The 14489-nt window shown below is 37.4% G+C and overlaps 1 protein-coding gene across 2 annotated transcripts in view; it reads right to left on the bottom strand.

The window, feature by feature from the left end:
- Positions 1-14489, bottom strand: part of pdzrn3b (PDZ domain containing RING finger 3b) — a 90703-nt gene that overhangs the window by 49592 nt on the left and 26622 nt on the right. Inside the window, exon 1 of one of the 2 annotated variants that reach the window (XM_079882531.1) lies at positions 93-142. The exons of the other annotated variant lie outside the window; for it this stretch is intronic. The gene's annotated coding sequence lies outside the window, so the exon portion shown is untranslated. Of the gene's footprint in view, positions 1-92; positions 143-14489 lie in introns of those variants that run through there. 2 annotated transcript variants of the gene reach the window in all.

Raw genomic sequence — 14489 nt, 5'->3', positions numbered from 1 at the left:
CAAGGGTTTGTCAAAACAACATAATCCAGGGTATACAGTATTACATATCTGCAGGGTGAATAAAGTGCAACAGAAACTCAATTGCTACTTACATGGAGGATTGCACACTTTATAGGTGAGAAGATTCAGATTTCAAGTCTTACCTGGGGAGAGAAAAACAAAAAGAGAGAGGAAAAAAGAGATTAATAAACAAATGGCAATGCATTACCACATTTATATCACAGCACTATTGAATGCTTGATTCTGATTGGCTGACAAACTGTAAAAGTTCCAAGTCTGTTGACCGTACAAATACGACATTACATCACTCTAAAACCACCTGTCCTCAATATAAGAATGCAATATTTCACTTAAATTAAAATGGCAAATAGAAAAAGGTTTATTTAGAAAATATACCTATTTTCTTACATATATCAGTTCAGCAAGGTCACATATACTCAAATGAGATTCACAGTTTTTATTATTTTTATTTATTAAGTATAACTAATTATAGTTTCTGTCACAAGCATGAGTCAACACCAGAAAAAAAAAAGTCTTCTGCATTTAATACATGTGCAAATTATGAATATTTTGTCAACATCGTAATGTTTCTGATTATGTTGACCAATCGATAAATGTAGCTCAAAGTCAATTTTAAATCACCTTGTAGTCTCAAATCTAGCCTTACTACCCCTAAGTGGTGAGCGGTCTTCCCAAAATTTCCCATCACAATCACAATCACGATCCACGATCTGAATCACAATCTTCCCAATTTTGAGATGTACTATCAAGAATAACCAGACTGGAACAAGCCAATGGACTTTTAAAACACAGTTTAAAACACAGTATTGCACTAAACAATCAGTTGCCAAAACAGTCATCAAACCCAGAGTTAAACTTTATGAATTAAATATACATTGATTCTTATTAAAACTACTAAAGTTATTCAGTCAAGAGCAGTGACTGATTTTGTCTTTGTCTTTTGTTTAACATTAATGACACAGACAGCAGCAGGTATTTCCATTAGGCTTTAAGACCTAATGCATGGATCTAATATAATGGCACACATCCGATTTCTTACCCAACTGTTTATTCACTTAAGACATAACAGACTGTCTTTATGTAAATACTCACCAAGACGGACATTTCAACATATTTTTTGTGTATATTTGACCGTTTAGCCTCGCGCCTGAAACCAGCACACAGAAAGCTAGTGGGGATCAGTCTCTTTCGCAGTTTAATGTGCTTTTAATAATATTTTTAAAATGACTGATTTAGGAGGGGCGAAAGCACACCGCTTTAAAGGAAAGAAACGGCATAAGGCACAATGATCATTTTATCACGTTTTAATGATCGTTGGAAGCTAAAATTTGATTCATCGCACAGCCATACTGCTTTTGAATTGTTTTTCAAATGCTTCCCAACAAATGAAAGAACAACAGCCATCTAGTTGGCAGTCATTGCTGAATTTTAACATTATTGCAAGTATATAAAAGATTTCGATTTCTACGATTCGCTTGAAAAGTAAATCGTGGACGTCTTCAAGATCGATCACGATATTGTTCGTCAGATAGCCCACCCCTACTTTCACTTCAATGAACGAATGCCAATATTTATGAAGAATTTGTTATAAACATCCAAACCCTTAATTTAACTAAACTTAAGTATGTTCAATAATAATAGTTAATCTTGCCACCTTAGCAAACAGCACTGACAATGGCACTTTTCTCTTGATGAAGTTTGACTGTAAAGCATTACAGTGCTGCAGTATTTGGAGGGTCTGTTTTTATGCTGGTGTTAAATGCACGCTTGTTGGCAGTACAGCAGGGGGCTGGAAGAGTATGAAGGGCACAGTGTTTGCCTTATTTGGGGATGACTGGCTGTGTTTAATGAAGGACACTGGCCTTTACAGAGTTGGCCGAGGGAAACTTCTCTGAAAGGCATGTGCATACATACAGAGGTTTTCAGGTTTTCTATTTGTCAATTGTAAATCTTACACTGAAATTCCTACCTGCTCTTTGCTTGCTCTCACAGCACAATATAAAATATACATGCTGTGAAAAATCCCAAAGGAAAGAAAAAAAACAAATCTCAAGAGATCTTTTTAATGTCCCAACTATTTCTCAGGAGACATTTAGAGCAAACAGAGGCTTTGCTCAAGTATCCTGCAACTCAGTCTCAGACGTGAGAAAAAGACGCCTTAATGTTTCAGAGGAGATTTCAAACTGTGCTCAGATTGGTCAAGATAACATCTGTAAAAGCCAGATTTTTCAATTTATATATTTAATATACTGTATAAAAGACCACATTATTAGATCTATGCTGTCTACATTTAATTTCTTGCTCTATACTCTTACTTCATGTCTACAATTGCCTTAACTCTGCATATTTTTATTTCTCCTGAAGAATTTAAGAAGAAACATCTGAGGCAAATACGATACTTAGAAAAACAATGAGCATCATTGTTTTTTCAAGAGTCTCTTTAGTCTTGAAAGAGCAAAATCTGAGCCACGAAACTTTGCTCTGGGAATCAACACTGTTTAACAACACGCAATGTAGAATCTTATATTAATTTGCAGGTCTACTTTTAGCATTCCGGTGTACACACTCACACCGAGGCAGGTGACTGCACATGTAATGGAGTGTGTCAGCAGATGTCACATTAACAGCTAACTCTATGAGGACGATAAAAGCGCTGGAACACTCTTGGTTCGGGTCAATGCGGTGATTGCAGATTACTATTGAGCTTTTTGTTTAACAGACATAAGGTCACCAGTACTCTCTTAAACCGTTGTGTCCTTTGTTAGTAAAATATAGTTTTTCCAAAGTCAAATAATGCACAAAGAGACTGTATAGGTCTTTTTAAAGGTGAAGTGTTCAATTGCGGCACCAAATTATTATTATTTCTTTTTCTCATTTCAAGTTTTCAAACACACTAACTATGTCTTCCATTGTTTGGGAAAGGATATAATAGAAGTATTTTAATATTAAAATTAATTCATACTTCACGTTTAAGTAATGTTTTTCAAAAGTGAAAGGGGGACAGTCTCAAGGCTGTTGAATCAGAACAACAGGACAAACATAAAACCTGAGAATAGTAAATTAATAGTGTCCAGTAAATGTAACGTTTCGTGAAGCTCACTTTTAAAAGCTACTGCCTATCTAGATATATGTCCCACTCACTCCCGACTACACACACACACACACACACACACACACACACTGACTGATGTTATAACAACAGGGTTCTGTTTTAATCCCTGCCGTCATCTTCAAAGACAGATTAGGGGTCTCGTAATGAAGAGGCAGAGACAGAGAGAAAAAGAGATGGAGACTGAGACAAAGAAATGAGGTAGAGCGGTTCATGTTCTCTAGTTATACTATGACTGAACTGACTGAACTCTTCTGAACTATGACTGAACTGACTTTCAACACTATTCCACACGTGAGGAAATAGTTCACCTATGGTAGACGTACAATAACTATAGTAAATGACTCCAAACTGGTGAAGTACTGAAAAATTTAAATGTAGCCTAGTAATTCAATTTTACGTATGATTCCTCGATAATGGATAATTCTATTTCTGACTAAAATATAACTATAAAAATGTACAGCCACAAATGCATATAATATAATATAATATAATATAATATAATATAATATAATATAATATATGTAATAATTATATTTAGTAATATAATTATATTTTTAAATAGAAATTAGAAAACAGAATATATATTTAATAATATAGAATAATAATAATAATATAATAATATATACTTTTAAAAAATGTTTTTAAATCACTTTATAACAGCACTAATAAAAGGCCAATTCAAGTTTTTAGAGTAAAAAATCACTATAAAAATATATATTAATTATATATTCAATATATTCAATATAATATAATATAATATAATATAATATAATATAATATAATATAATATAATATAATATAATATAATATACACTTAATATGCAATAACATGCAAAAAAGAAAAAATCATTAGAAAACAGTAGACGTACCGATATATGGTATTTCGATATTTCACAATAATTAACATGCACGGTATTATTATAGTGGGCAATTTAAAATACTGTCAATAATTCTTTATTACGAACTATTTAGATTTTAAGTGCAAGAATAATAGCTGTTTATTTTCAAACTTAATTTTTTTTTACACTTTAATATGGACTAAAACATTATTGTTCTTTATAGTTATTTTGTTCTGTGAAACATTTGTTTACTTCATACATTTTTGTGTATTGTTTTATTGTATTTAAATGTTCAAAGTCTTTTTGTTATAAGAAAAAAAGTAATTAAACCATTTTTTTGTAACTCAATTTAATATTGTGATCATACAGTATACCGTGAAAAAATTATCGTAATGTGAAAATTTGATATTGTCACAGTTTGATACTATAATGCATTTATCTATTTATTTGTATTACTTATAAATATACTTTTTAAAAAACCCCATTCCTCTTCTCAGACATTTCCCCCCTACTTTACTTGTGCTGTTAATTACTCTCTGCACAGGTCCGGGAACACGAAAAGTTTTTGCCTCATTCTCCTAATTGTAAGCACATTACGTACTGTAACTGAGAGCAAAAGAACCTTTAACTTGCTGTAATATTACACAAAGCAACATACCATAAGACTATAGAAATGTACAGAGTCACATAGTGAGCTGAGAGTGTAATGGAGACATGCACCGCTGGCGCGCCGTGTCTGTCCACGGGTTTAAATTTAGCCTGGATCAGTCTATCTCAGACGTTTGAAAGGAGTATTATCATCTCCACTGGACGAGACGCTACTGGACAAATTATACTTCAAACCTTTCCTTTGCAAAAAAGAAGAAATCCAGTTATTATGTCCAGACATGAAATGAACATTTTGAATGGCAAAGAAAGTTTCAGCTAAATTTAAAAATTGTGTATAATCATGCCAAGATGCCTGCTAAGTGATAACGTCTTTTTACATGAGAAATCCACGTCAGTTTTAACAACAGTGTCTCCCAGCCTTTATGAGTTTTACATCAAAGTTCACTCTCCGAAGTGTTTGTTTACTAGCCATTTCTCATTTCCTGCGGCACCGTCCCGTTGTCAGTGTGCCTCTATCTCTATCTTGTACATTATTATATAGATGAGATAAAGGCGAGTGAAGTAGCGACGCTGCCTCTTGCGTAAACATTTGGACGTGATTTTCCCCTCTTATCTAAGCTTTGCTGGTTGCTCTCTTTTCACTCTCTCTCATGGTCTCGCAGCATGTGAGCGTGTGTGTTTTGGAGCGCAGAGGGGGCCTGGCTCTAGCCTGGTCTTAACAGACTCAGTGGAGTCATTGCAGCTGTTTCGGGCCGGCCACAAAGGGGAGCATTTAATTGGTACTGAATGCAGGGACAGAGGCTTTCAATTTGGTCAGGGCTGTAGAGACACGCACTCTGCTTGCTGTGTGTGCGTGTTTTGTTTTGTTACGTTTGTCCTACCTTCTCATATAACACACTACAACCCCCCACAAAGCCTTGAGAGCCCCACACCCCCCACATACAGAAAGCTATAGCACAGTCATGCACAACAAAACAGCAACAGCTTCAACCGGTGCAGCGGTTAATAATTGTGCTGTATGCGTTAGGGATTGTAAAATGAGGGCTGTTAAAGTCAAACCAGACAGCTGCACATCCAACGACTGTTTCTGGTTTTCTATCCATTCAAAAATATCTTTGTTTTGTCTGTTCTTTGGGATTGGGAATGAGAATGTGGTCTGCAAATAGTTTTACAAGGTTTTGTTGTCTAATTATAAATGGACATAATAGTATAATCACTCAGTTAAATGGATAATGTGAGGTTATATTAACCCTACCTCCCCCATGACATCTCTCTGTTTAAACCAAACTCTCGGAAAACAATGGAAAACTTTTCATGAGTATGACACAAAGTAAAACGCTGGTGTAATTTTATGATTCTGTAACGTCGTCAAACATCATATGGAGTTAATTTGAGGCTCTGCTGTAGGTAAGAGAAGAAGAGATACCCAGTGATGTGATAAAAGTCTTTTTAGGAGCTTAGCGGCATGTTAGTAGCATACAAACACACACTAAACCTAGCCTAGAAGTCTCTCTCTCCTAATTCCCTTAACTGTGGGACTGTTAAACTGTCCTGATGAGCTCAGTCTGTTTTAATGGCCCCTCCTCTCGAGAAAGTAAGAAACACATACATACTTACACTTCCATAGTCCTTAGAGTCAATAAGGCACCCACAGTGTGAGACACTGACAGACAACTACAGACAGACCATTTTTTATGGCCCTGCAAACACAGAGGTGGTCATTTTTCCTAGCCAGAGGCTGAAAGGGGGCCACTGGTATGCAAACTGCTGTTTGCAATGCAATGCAATGCAAAAAAAAAGGATTTGCTTAAACATTTTTACTGGTACAAATCAAAGATAAAGCATATAGGATACCTGTAGAAAGATATAATTTAACATTCCCTTTCATTTCAATGGAAGTTGTTGAAAAAGAACTAAAACAAAACGGTTTGAAATCTACCATTTTTGTTCATGGGAACCACATGACACATCTGATTCGTAAAAAAAAAAAAGGAAAAAAAAGGCACTGGTAAAGGATCAAATATATTATAATGGAATTATCACATTTATATAAAATATAAATATATAAATTAATTATATAAAACCATGATTTACTAATTAATATTAATATAATAAATCTATTATAAAATTATATTATATTATAATTACATCATAATATAATATAATATAATATAATATAATATAATATAATATAATATAATATAATATAATATAATATAATATAATATACAGAATCTATCTTTAGTCAGCATAAAGCTAATTATGAATTATCCATCAATTGTGAAAGATGTTTTTTTATAACCAGATGGTGTAGTTACAGCAGCTACCATTAGGGGCTAATGGGGCCATGCTGGTTAGTAAACCCCTTTGTTTAAGCTAAAGACGCTTCTATGCTTGCATAAGTAACATCCAAACATTGCCTAGGAGAATGAAAATATTACAGTGTTTTTAGGTTATGGTGAATATTTGTGAACGAACTGTGTTTTCCTTTGGGTCCTGTATCTAAATAACGAAACACATCAAGATAAGTGCCAGCAGAGAACGAAGAAAGATCTCACATGTCTCGACAGCTGATGTTCAAAAAACGAGAGCGTGAAACCGCAAAGCCTCCAGCTAACGTTTGTGCCACTTTATTTTCGAATTGCATCTGGAGATGTTTAAATGTTATTAAAATGTGTGCAGTGTGAGGACAGATCAGGTTACATCCACACACACACACACACACACACACACAAAAAAAAAAACCTGGTGAGAGAGTAGAGGGGATGCTGTTTCTTTCAAACGAATGAGAAAAACGGAGGTGGGTAAGGAGGAGACAGCGATGAAAAAGAGGAAAGGGAGAAAGAGAAAACGAGGGGTGAAGACTCTGACAGCAGTTCTCTGTGAGTGTCTCTGCATGGCTCGTGCCAAGAAAAACAAGGCCCGAGCAAGGTTGGGAATCTGATTTCAGCCGAGAGCTGCGGCAGGAAACGCTGTTCCTCCGGGGGGAGGGGTGCAGATCCACAGCCATGGAGCACTCCCAAAATCTTTTCTCCCCAAAACACCTCTGTTTCTTCCTCTCTCAAAAGCCTCTATGTATCTCCTTCAGTCCCATTTTGACCTCCAGGTCGAGACCAGAGTTTATCATCCGGTCTCTGTATCTTCTCAGACTTTCCAGGTTATTCTAGTGTTCAGGCCAAAAAAGCTTTGTCTGGGAGGTATCACATTTCACACTTGCGCTTGCTTACAGGGTTGAAGGGCAATGAAAACCAGGTCCCACATGTCACAAGAAGGTTGTGTTGGTTAAATCTAGCATTGCTAGCAAAGGGCCACTATCTACATATGGATCACATAACCAGCACGGTTGACTACAGAACGAAGGGTTAGAAATGATCAAGCTGCTCTGATGGATACAAGAGAGCTAGATTCACACATTGGCAAAAGGAGCATTCTCAAAAGGATGTCCGCTTTTTGTGGTCTAAATGTGGACGTAATGATGCCAGATGTGGCCAATCAAGGCCGTGGACTGCTGCGGCACAGCATTCAGCTGCAAATACAGCTGTGCTGATCCTTCTTATTTCCCCCCCAAACTCCTCCCTCCGCCTCTTCCATTCTTGCCTTCTCTTTAAGGTCTGACCAAGCAGTCAGTTAACAAAATATCCAATTCGGACAATGGATTAGGGTAAAATGCGGCCATTAAGGTGACTTATGGGCACTCTGGATCTGCAGATTTGGTGGGAGGGATCATGCTGATCCCTTTTGCAGACTACAGGGAAATAGAGCTATAAAACTAACCTGTCTCTGATTAGCACCATTCCAAAGCAGAACACAAGACCTAAAAACAGTGTGACATTGATGAGGTGAAGACAACATCTGTCCGAAAGGAAACGGATCAAATGTCCCCAGAAAGAATCCCGTTGACACTTGTAAATATCTCATCGCACAGCATATCGTGGGCAATATGTATGCAGATTGAATGTCCAGCACATTTGGTCCACATGCATTGTGTCCTTTGGCTGGTCTTTTGAGCTTTTAAAAGGTATGAGATATAGTAGTTTAGGTGGGAAACACCATGAATAAAAGATAATCTATAAATGAACTGCTTTTCAAAGTCAAGTCACCTTTATTTATATAGCGCTTTACACAATGCAGATTGTTTCAAAGCAGCTTTACAGAGACCACCTAAATATTTTAATGAAAAACTTTGTCATTCTCTCCTCTACGCTCTCATTAAAAATGTGCAATAATTGTACCTTTAGGGGTACAACAGCTTGTCACTGGGGTAATACACTCAAAGGGACTTCTTTATCTTATTTACTCCTAAGAGGTTCATGGTAGTACTTTAAGAGTACATTTTACTACTCTAGGGGTACAAATATGCACCTTGTAGGGGTAGATAAGGTACAAAGTTGTCCCTTTGAGGGTACTGCCACAATGACAAGCTGTTGTACCAATAAAACTAAAATTCTTGCACCTTTTTTGACAGTGTAAGACAATGTCCTTAGCAGAAAACTCTCTTAACTCTTAGTCCGAGACATTTCTCACATTTTTTCCCATGACAGCAAACACGCTCACACAGGGCCGCACAAGAGTCTCTCTGTTCAGAGCCTCCATAAGGAGCTAGGGTCTGCTAGGCTCCAGGCTAGCATGAATGTGGACATTTAAAAAAAAAAACATTCACAGACTTGGCCATAATTAAAACCCCATGTCACAAGCAGCAGGCTAGGGGTTTGCAACAGCCTGTTGCTGGTGAGGAACACATGTTGTAAACAAACACATTGAGCCATTGAGCTAGGGTCTGCTAACCACATAGAATGAAGCTAAGGGTTCAGAAAAGTGACAGATGCAACATGTGGACGCTCTGCTCTTCGCATTATACCATTGTTGAGCCTTTCCCAGAAGATTGCACTTTAGTAAACTTTCCGAAAACAGCTGTAAGCATTTGTGCAGATGCATTCCAATTCAATGCGATTGGATTTACTAGAACAACAGGATGGCGATTTTTTAGACATGTCAAAAGCACAGGCCCACCGAAGACATGCCAGTAACTGAGGTCGGCTAATAATAAAATCTGTTAATGAGCAGTCAGCAAGCTTCTCAGATGTTCACCAGCATCAGCTATGCCAAAAGACTGAACCGTGTCATTGGTGGTTATCAGCATAAATCTACAAAGTAAGGCATGCATGTAGATAATATTACACAGCGTGCCAGTGTACCCTCTTCAAACGTATTGGCTTTCTAGCGTTGGTGACTGGGAGAAGGTAGAGTAGCTTGTTTCCCATGACAAGACCTGAAGCCTAATAAATTACACATCTCAGAATCTTGATATGTTAATGTGGATGAAATAGTGCACATGCCAGCTGGGGTTTCAAAGAACATGACGGCACTCAGAAATCTACTGTGAGGGATCACAGGTTAGATCGAACAAATATCGAGCTCTGTCTGAACATGAGAACTGAGCCTTGCAAGCAAGCCTTATATCCACACATCAAACCATAGTAAATCTCTTTTTAGATTTAACAAAATATTAACGTGTGGACTAAAAAGTAGTTCTAGTAGTTAATAGAAATTGCACATCTAAAACAGATAAATTTGATGTTTTGAAAGATAGGAACACTGCTTTTATGGGTTGACAATTCATGTCAAGGCTAGTAAGTGGCAAAATAACTCTCTGTCATCCATTTAAAATGGACGCTGCTGCAGTGGGGGGTTTGAATGTTTGAAATGCAGCAGCAACAAGAGAAAACGCAATGGAAGAAACGTCTATAAAACATTGACCTGTGGGCCCACCTTGTAACCTCAGTTCAAATGTCATCTCTATTTAAACATCTCAAGAACCTGACAGTCAAGAAATTAGGCCTTGTTCAGACAGGCAACAAAAATCTTTTTTTTCTCCCTTAAATCTGTTAAGTTTACATAGTCTGAACAGGGGGGAAACATGATGAAGGCCAATCCAATGTTCTTCCATCCAGGTTCACAGTGGTTAATATATTTAATCTAATAAATTATTTAAATCAAAATAGATGCCATTTCAAACATGCATCCATCCATCCAATTTCTACCTATATGCATCTATCCATGCAGATACAGTCCTTTTTTTCATATTCCTGCAAACAAGAAGCCAGCATTCATAGTAGGTCTTGACAAACCATGTTTTTTTTTTACTTAAAAATTTGCCATGAATTTCATAGTATTTCAATTCATTTTAATTCTACTGAATTGAACTATTTTAATGGTATTCTGTTTAATTCTGAATGGTTCACAATTTCAGATGTGCATACTGCCCTCATGATCATGATCAAGTCTCACAAATGTGGAACGTGTGCTAGCAAAAGTGACTAAAAGTGACAAAAAATAGATCTGGCCACATGTAACTTGTATTTTTCAAAAAAGAAAGAAAAAACAAAAGAAATCTGATTTAGGGAAGAAAAAGAAAAGTCACCAGATTTCCCCTGCAGCTGTAAACTCAACAAAATGAACTTTAAGTGTCCATGAATGTAGGTCAAGAAACAGAGCAACAATAACACAAAAGTGATTTCATGGATAATACGCAACACATCCTCGGACCTAAGTTAGGTTTAGATAGCATGTAATTCATATAAAACAAGTTGCTGGGTGGAGTGGTCGGTCAGTTTCTAGGTGTTCAAGATGACTTGGCTTCAAACACAGAGGCCACCCACCAGAAAAAAGCTTAAAACTAGTCTGGAATAAATGATGTTAATGTACCTACAGCAAAGCCAAAAATAAGATCATCTGCTTCTCCTATTAAAAATGACTCGTCAAAGAGCTGTCTTAGCTCCAGCTGGACGTAAACTATTGCGGTCATAACTCAGGCCTTCCACTGAGCCTGGCAAAGTCAGACCACATGAGATGTCAACTCTGCAGATACGTAAATCAAAAGAGTAAAAATTGTTAAATGAGAGAAAGAAAAAAAAGTCTGAATATTTAATTTACATGTTATGTTTCCAGTCCATGCTGTGACTGCCGGCAACAGACGGAGCGGAGGCTGGTCTGCTAATGAAATTAAAGGCAGTAATCTGTGCGTGTGAAGTAGTCGATGCTTCATGTTCTTTTCCTCACACTGACGGCTGGGCTGTTCAGCAAGATTTATGGGTTCCTGATGGGGGGAATGGGTGAACTTTTGCATGAATCTAAATCATGACTGTAACAGTCCAAATTGGGAAAACAGAAATGGATGTTATTTTTCTTAACTGTGTACAGCTTTGTGGTCACTAATGCAGGCTGAAGGTCCCAAACATTATGCCAAATGCGGAGGAATTGTGCATTGGAGATGACTGTACTATTCTCATCTGGGCCATTAACAGATCCAAATAACAGTGAGCTGTACTCTAACAGAACATTTTTTTACACATTTTCATCAAGCATATTTAATGGGATATCCCAAAATTCACAAATATTTGGACTGAATCTCCAAACTCCAAAAGTGTATACTTATAGAAAATATTGTCTAAAACGCAAGCTTGTTAACTCTCAAAACCTCTAGGCCTACTTCAGGGCTGAACCAACATGGAAATCACACTTTTCCAGTTCAATTACTTTATGGTGTCTTACAGTCTTCTGTGTGACTTACAGCCACTTGCTTGGGTCCCACCTCCAGCACTAAGTGAGCAGCATGTGTTGGTAATTTGCAGGCAGTTGATGTTGATTAGTGCAGGCATGACATCTCTGGACCTCAGCTGTTATTGTGTACAAGGAGAGAAGCCCCTCTCAATTAGCTGCAGCATGTTAGCAAATCAGGGTTTACAAGACCTCTAGGAACACCTAAGCCTTTGGCGAGAATAAGGGGGGTAGAGAATTTGAATAAACTTGAAGAATCTGAAAAGAAGCTGCTTTTACAACTAAAATAAATAAATATTACACAAAAATACATAACCATAGAATAACTATATTAGATTATGTTTAATTATATGTAGAATTATATTATACTTCACTAATATCTGAAATCAAAATAAGCTGAAATAGTGACTAATTTCTTCCCTCCCTTCCAAATCCCTTGAAGGGAATGAGGTTTGATTCCTAAGAGAGATAGACAGCCTACATGAAAGCTCAGTTACCACTCCCACTGTTTAGATGTGATAACGTCACAATAAGTCATTTGGAGCCGAGCCCCTCAGCTTTGTAAATGTAGGGTGATGCATAATCCTTCGTTTTTTGCTCTATTTGCATGGAGATAAGAGTCTGATTTAATAAACCGGACATGACATGCTGAGCGCATATGTGGAAGTTTTACGCTTGATGGCTCGAAACATTTCCGTTTGCTTTATTTTCCATCCAGCTGTTTGCGTGAGTGTGTGCTTGCAGCAAGGCTCATGAGAACCTGCATTTGTGGCAGAACATCAAACGGACTTGCTACGTCCCATTGGGGCCAGGCTTGTCTCTGAAGTGGACCCAGCCCCACTAGGCTTTCCCTTTCCCTCAAACCACTTCCTCTTTGGCTTGGAGAACCTCTGCCCAGTCTATAGGGACAAGACTCAATGACATCTCCATGCCTAATGCCCAAGACTTTTCCTTACATCAGTAACATTCAGCCTTTCTCCTTGTTCCTAGTCTTTGTGACCAGCTCACGGCTGGGATATGAGTAAGACTCATAGGTCAGCGAGTTACCCCTTCATCTCCCCCCCCACCTCCCTTCCTCCCTCCCTCCGTCGCTGGCACTCAGACCTCTTCTGATAGACAGATAGCTTGAAGGTCATCCTCAGAGAACAGAGGCTAAGGGCAAGAATGCAAAGTATGACTCTTTTTTGAGCTGTCGGACAGAAAGGCTATCTGTGAATCAACACATGGCTGGTACAAGGGCCTATGTGTCTGACCTGTCATGCATCTGAGCTGCTGAAGACATCTGATGTGGTGTAGGGGGCCCACTATCTTCCACAGAGTTTTCAGTAAGGGACATGTGATGCGAGTCTTATTTTCCACAATTTGGTCTGAGCCATTCATGTAAGCGAACTTTCGCAACCTTTATTCTTACCAAAGGCAACAAACAGTAATAAATCCAACAGAAGAAAAAAATGAATCAAATCTGCAATAAAGCCAGAAAGAGAGAGAGAGAGAGAGAGAGAGAGAGAGAGAGAGAGAGAGAGAGAGAGAGAGAGAGAGAGAGAGAGATTTGTAAGGAAACATGTTGTGTTGCCTGACTATAAACAAGCTGTTTAGCAATCTTTTATGACCAAAAATGTAAGTGGAGCTTACCCATGCAAAACAGCACAATTCTAGGGTGTTGACTTTGAGGGTGGAGGTTGTTCTGAGAGGATAGTTGCTACTTGCTAGGGTAAAAATACTATATTCATTACTCTATGCTTTCCACATGGAATACTCAAGGCACCAAATGACAATCTCATATTGGCTTTACCTTACAACAATTTAAAAACAAACCCTTGTTAGGCTATATGAGAAGCACAGCTGTGAGGGGAAATGTTAGCAGTGTGCCAGCTGTCCCTATGCCAAAGTAATGGGGAAAAAACAGCAAACCACCATTTTCCTTTGTAGGAGATAAATTAGTAATAAAAACATAAAATTCATTACGAATGAATTGCACCTGCTGATAGTGTCGTTTATATTTGCACACATTTTCTACATGTTAAGAGTGACAGATTCACTATAGGAATAATGCAAATCATCTAAAGGTGCAAATACCATATCAACAACAGCAATTTAAACATCTGAACTAGCTCTTTAAAATGCTGAAAATGCATATGTTTTCCATATTTTGATCATCATTTCAAGAATTACTGCCATTATCACTACATAACATCACACATAAACATCAATTTAAAAAAAAAAATATGCGTCTACTGCCTGTTTGCTCCAGGCAAATGGTGATGAGTTTGGAGAATGAGGAGTAATCTATCCTGAGCCAATAAACATATAAAAGAGGCGTGTTTGCGATGAAATGAAAAAACTCATGATTT

This window comes from Squalius cephalus (genome assembly GCF_949319135.1).
Source record: "Squalius cephalus genome assembly, chromosome: 10".
Classification (NCBI taxonomy): Eukaryota; Metazoa; Chordata; class Actinopteri; order Cypriniformes; family Leuciscidae; genus Squalius; species Squalius cephalus.
The sequence above is the reverse complement of the archived record's forward strand: the minus strand, read 5'-3'. Positions and strand labels throughout refer to the sequence as shown.